The sequence below is a fragment of the Brachyistius frenatus genome, unplaced genomic scaffold (genome assembly GCF_029030835.1).
Source record: "Brachyistius frenatus isolate BFR_SWC_R1_liver_20210118 unplaced genomic scaffold, ASM2903083v1 Contig_176, whole genome shotgun sequence".
NCBI classification, from domain to species: Eukaryota; Metazoa; Chordata; class Actinopteri; family Embiotocidae; genus Brachyistius; species Brachyistius frenatus.
The window spans coordinates 268,212-274,211 of NW_027210775.1; positions in this window are offsets into that span (position 1 = coordinate 268,212).

Sequence of the window (6,000 nt, forward strand, 5' to 3'; positions counted from 1 at the left end):
GGGTGAAGGTGTTCGCTTCTGACTTTCCACTGGGCTTTACAAACTGTGAGGGACTGGACAGAGACCTTAAAAGATCTGTAAAATTCTAACTAACGGTGGTTAATGATGTGTTGTTGTGTTTGTTTACACGACCAATCACAAGCAAACTATTTTTTTTTTCCATATTTCAGATTCCTCAAAGTTTCTTCTGTTCATCTTGATGGCAGCTTCACACTCTCGTTGGCCGTATGTTCGGCAGCTTCATGAGGTCGTCACCTGGTTTCCGATTAACAGGTGAGTTTAAAGTGACCTGTTGGAATTTCTTCCTTCTTAATGAGTTCCGTTGACAATTTCCAGGCAGCACTGCTTAAAAAAAAGATGCCATGATTCTGTTGTGGAAATCACTGCATGGGCTCAGGAACCACGTTGCATGAAAATACACAAACAGTATCTTAAAGGGTTCGTGCAGCGAGATCAGCCAATGTTGTGAGAACCTTGTTGCCATGGCGCCACAGTTCAGGAGGTTTGTGTTCTCTGGGTTTCAAAAGATGCAGCAACAGACGGGTAACTGAAACAAACTGACAAAGAGGGAAGAAGAGCACACAGACTAAATACAGCAGGGAGGGAAGGACAACGAGGGACAGGTGAAACTAATCAGGGCAGGAAGTGAAACAAGACAGACGCAAGAGGTTAGTAATTTCAAAAATCCAACAGGAAGCACAAAACCCAGAGATGCTGGAGATTAAAACTTTAAAGTGTGTGAGATGTTTACATGTAAAATCAGAATTGCCGGAAGGAGGAGATCAAATCAATTTAGAGCGATAACTGCAGGAGATGACGGCTCTGAAGGTCTTCTAATAAAAAGTTCTGTCATCACAGAGGAGGTTTCCGGTTGGTGCAAGTTTCCTGAGTCAGAAACTGCAGTGAAAACAGCCTGATGATTTTTGTTGGACTCCTCCTCTGTTAGCTTGTCGTGGGATTTTTCTGTCCCCTTAGTGGCCGAAAAACATCTTTAACGCAGCTTTGAGGTTCAGAAAGGTCGCGAGGAATCCTCTTGCTCTGTGACCAAACGCTGACTCTTTCTTTTTTTTTAAGATGCAGAGCAGCTGCGTGAGCATCTGTCCATCCGTCTGTCCGTCGGCCGCTCGACACACTGCGGCTGCGTTGGCTTCTCCGAGTGCGTGTTTGCACCACAGCTCATCCACACTTTTTCCTGATTTCCCGCCGGTAAAGAGCTTTGGCTGCGTGCTGACCTGCAGCTCATTATACCCTCGGCTGAACTTCCTCTTCATGCTTCCTTCCCTCCTAATCTAAAGGGACTCTCTGTCTGTCTATCTGTCTCTGGCAGCCATCCGTATCGTGGTTCCACCAAAATGACTTTCTGGAGGCCGCTGCCAGTATTTCTATTATCTTAAGTCATTATCTTTCACTGATTTTATGCCAAAACTTCCCCCCAAATTACAAAAATGTTTCTCTGACAACTTTTATTCTTGTTCAAGGGGGAAAACCAGACGATATGAATGCATGTATCAGTGTAACTAGTTATGAGTCCACTAGACGACACAAACACATAAAAATTACATGTTGCGCACCGATATAAAACTGCCCCAGAAGCAGATGGTGTGGGTGCTTTTAATTGTTTCCACATAGCTTTAAAAAGGGTGATTATGGGAATTATACATTCAGATTATAAACATTTAATAATGTGTCATGAATCAACAATTATTATTGAATTAAAAGTTCCCATATTTAATGTGAAATTTCTTTGTAATATATTCTCAATTCATTTGTCTTTTAAAGGTATTTGATAACTAAACATGATATCATATGTGTATAGGCATGAAGACAAAACCTAAAGATTTTCCAGTCCGGCCAAAAGGATCAGCAGAAGGTAAGGCGATGTTTTTTTGGGTTGTTTGTTTTGTATTTATGGACAGTTAATTTGTCGGCCTCAGCAGGATAAATGTGTTACAACATGTTCGGTATTCTGCTTTTTTTTTCAGGTTGTCTGTCTGTCCTTCCTGAGATATTCTCATGATTTCTCCAAAATTGGCACAAACATTATCTTGGTCCCAAAGACGACTGGATTAGATTTTGCTGGTCAAAGGTCACAGTGACCTCACATCCCTCCCAGGTGTCCATCCCATCGTAAACGAGAACACTTCAAAAGAATTTCTCCAAACTTGGTACAAACGCTCTGTTGGCCCTAAAGATGAACTGATTAAATTTTGGTGGTCTATGGTCAAACACACCTCACAGTCTTTCCATTTGTCTAACCCATTCTCATGAACACAATATCTCAGGAACGCTACGAGGACATTTCTCCAAACTTGGCACAAGCGTTATCTTGGTCCCAAAAATGAACGGACTAGATTTCGGTGATCAAAGGTCACGGTGACCTCACATCTTGTCCATGCATGCAACACCTTGAGGGAATTTCTTCAAATTTAGCAGAAAAAAAAAGAAAAATGAAGGATGAACTGATTATATTCTGGTGGTTAAAGGTCAAAGGTCACTGTAATCTCCCAAAAACATGTTTATTGCTGTAACTCAAGAATTTATATGCTAATTATCATAAAATTTCACTCAAATATCTGACAGGATAAAATGATTAGGAGATTTTTTTACACAAAGGGTCAAAGGTTAGATCCGGATTGGAGGCATCGTCTGCTGTCAATCAGCTTCGTTGGCTGAGCATGTGAAGATGTGTAAGGATTCCTTTAAAGTCTTCACTGCATATATTACATTAGCCTGAGTTTAAACTGCAGCATCACTGGTTGGTGGAGGGAAACAGCCGAGAGGCCGTAATTCCAGTTATTTAATGACATTTAAATGATTCGTACAAGCTTCAAAAGAATATTTGCTCAAATTAGTTGCGTGTTAAATAAACAAGACCTTTTCTTCCAGAGTGACTCCTGGTACAAACCAGCTGAAACTACTGTATGCAGAGTTCAACGTAAAGACTTCTGGACTGTTCAGTTGTTGTTGAGCTCAGAAGTCTCTTCAGATGCAGCGGAACAAACGGCACCACTGCACTCAGAAAGCCATTATTTCCAATTGCTTGGACAAACAGCTATAATCCAGAACAGAACTTTGAACAGACGCCAGTGAGGTTTTTTTTTTTTGGTCCATTGTCACAGCGAGGCCGTAACATTCCCACAATGCACCGGTCCTCCATCGGATCAATGGAGGTTTTAAGAGGCTTTTCCTTTTTCCTTTTTTTGCCTTTGCTTTATTTCATCACGCGTGAGTGTGAGATAAAGAGGGAAGCTCGGACGGTGAGGCTGAAGCTGTAAATCTGCAGTGTGCTCTCAGAGAAAGTTGGCCATTACAGTATAGAGGCAGAGGTGATGGACGGTCACAGCTCTGGAGAGGGAAGACGACAGGGAGGGAAAGTGACGGACGAGGGACGGACGGCAGGAAGTAGACGGCAGATAGATCGTCCTTCTGTTCAGTCTCTGCAGAGTCTCCTCACAGCAGTCGGACCATCGGGTGTTTATGAAGATGGACGACATGAGAAGGAAGCCAAAATATCTTGGTTGCCCCCTGGTGGCTGGTTGCAGTATAGATTATAAACCCCGCCCCCTCCCTGTTAGCTATATCTATATATAGATATATACTGTACTGTATAAACTGTATATACTGTGCATTTTATATTTTATATTTTTTTTACTGCTATTTACTGCTATTTTATTGCTTTTCTATTATTCTATTATTATCTTATTGCTTCTGTATGCTGCTGTAGCGAAAAAAATTCCCCTCGGGGATTAATAAAGTAACTACCTAACCTAACCTAACCTAACCTAACCTAACCTAACCTAACCTAACCTAACCTAACCTAACCTAAACAAATCAAAGTACATGTCAAATAACTTTTTCTCAAATCTGGCTTCTGTCATATTCAGTATTTATTTTTCTGAAAATTTTAGTTTTAATTCGTTATTTGATGTTATAAAAAGGGAGTGAGACATCGTGATTGACAGCTGAAATCTAGTCAGCCACGTGTATGGGCGGGACCTTGATAATGACGACAATCAATACTCCAAATGATATCATTCAACATTAAACCTTCAACATTAAAGATACATTTCTTGGAATAAACAAAACTAAAGACATTAATAAAAGACTCCTGAAATCTGTTTGAATGTTACTAATGTAAATACTAAAACAGAAGCTCAGTGAGCGTGTGTGTACTTTTAAACATAAAAAAGTTTTGTCTCAAGTTAATGTAAAATAAAGCCAATGCAGAAGTGCCTTACAGTGTAATACTCCCGAGGGCCACTGAGGTCGTTCTGGTAGTCCTTTTGAAAATATTTCCATATTTATTACATATTAGGCCTCAAACAGAGCTATGTTTGGGGGCTTGTCTGGTTTGATTGACAGGCCTGGGGTGCAAGCAGGTTTCTGGTATAGGTGGGCGGGGCATAGTGTCAGATCCACCCGACGCTCCTCTCCAGCTCGTCCAAATATGGTCACTTTATGGCTCTGAAAAAACCAAGATGGCGACGGTCTTAATGTTTCTATGTATTGTTGGTGAACAGTTGCATGTCTTTCTAACCGGAAATTGCTGGCAGGATTGTGTTTCTCGTCACCAACAAAACTCCATAGGGGACCTTTGTAAAAAACTAAAAACTCTTCTCCCTGGAGGATTCACTGCAGATTATAAATGTCGGTATTTGTATAAAATCAGACGGCGGTGTTGGTGTTGCAGCCATGTGCTGGTCAAACTCCGGAAGTCGCTGTGAGTCTCTGCAGCTCCAGAAAGTCTCGGCTCCTTCCTGATCCTTTGAGCCCTGATTGAAATTCACAGGGACCGCCACCGCCCGGGGGTCTCGTCCAATTCATAACCCGCCCCTTCCACCAGGGACCCCAGCGTGAGTCGAGGCCATCCTTCCTTTTTGAGGGCCCGTCTGTCATGTGTCAGGATTAGTCAGGCGTACAGGTGGACCTTGTTATTGAAAAGCCGGCCCTGTCTCGCTCACCTCACTCTCTCCCACTTCCTGATCTCCAGGAGGGGAAATGTCCAATTTCTCTGATATTTTACTTTGTAATGAAAGTGTCAGGGGGATGTGAAAAGGAGGCGATGCACCATAAATCCTCACCTTTAGAGAGCCGGGTGGAGTGTATTCATGTCGGTGCCGGTCGGGCTACTCGCTGAGTGCATGTTTTATTCACGCCGTCTGTTCTCTCTTCTCTGGAGTTTGACATCGATGAGAACGGGCCTTCAGCTGGCAGGTAAACGAAGACAGACAGTTCGTGTTGGGTTTTTTTGGGTTGGGTTTTTTTCAGCCTTCATCTACGACGTCCGTTCATTCATCTTCGAAAAGAGTTCCAGAAAAGAAAATGTTCTTTTGTTTTATTGCGGATTAAAAACAGAAAATCAGTGTCTTCGTATTGAAATCAGAATCAGCTTTATTGGCCAGTTATGTTTACACACACAAGGAATTTAACTGTACATACACAGAAACAGACATAAATAGACATGAATACTGTTAAATGACATATATACATGAATATATATATATATATCTTGTTTGGTGTTAATTGTTCAACTGAGTGACGGCCTGAGGGTAAAAAACAAATCCTTGTGTCTGGTTGTTTTATCGATCGATCGATCGATCGATCGATCGATCGATCGATCTATCTATCTATCTATCTATCTATCTATCTATCTATACCTACCTACCTACCTACCTACCTACCTATCTACCTACCTACCTATCTATCTATCTATCTATCTCTGTCTACCTACCTACCTACCTACCTACCTACCTACCTACCTACCTACCTACCTACCTACCTACCTATCTATCTATCTATCTATCTATCTATCTATCTATCTATCTATCTATCTATCTATCTATCTATCTATCTATCTATCTATCTATCTCTGCTCTGCTCTGCTCTGCTCTGCTCCATAACGACGCCGTCTGAGCCGTCAACGAGCATTCGAACTGAGCAGATGGCCGATTGGTCAATTTCAATTACGGCCTTCCCTCCTTATCAGCCGCCAGAGAGCCA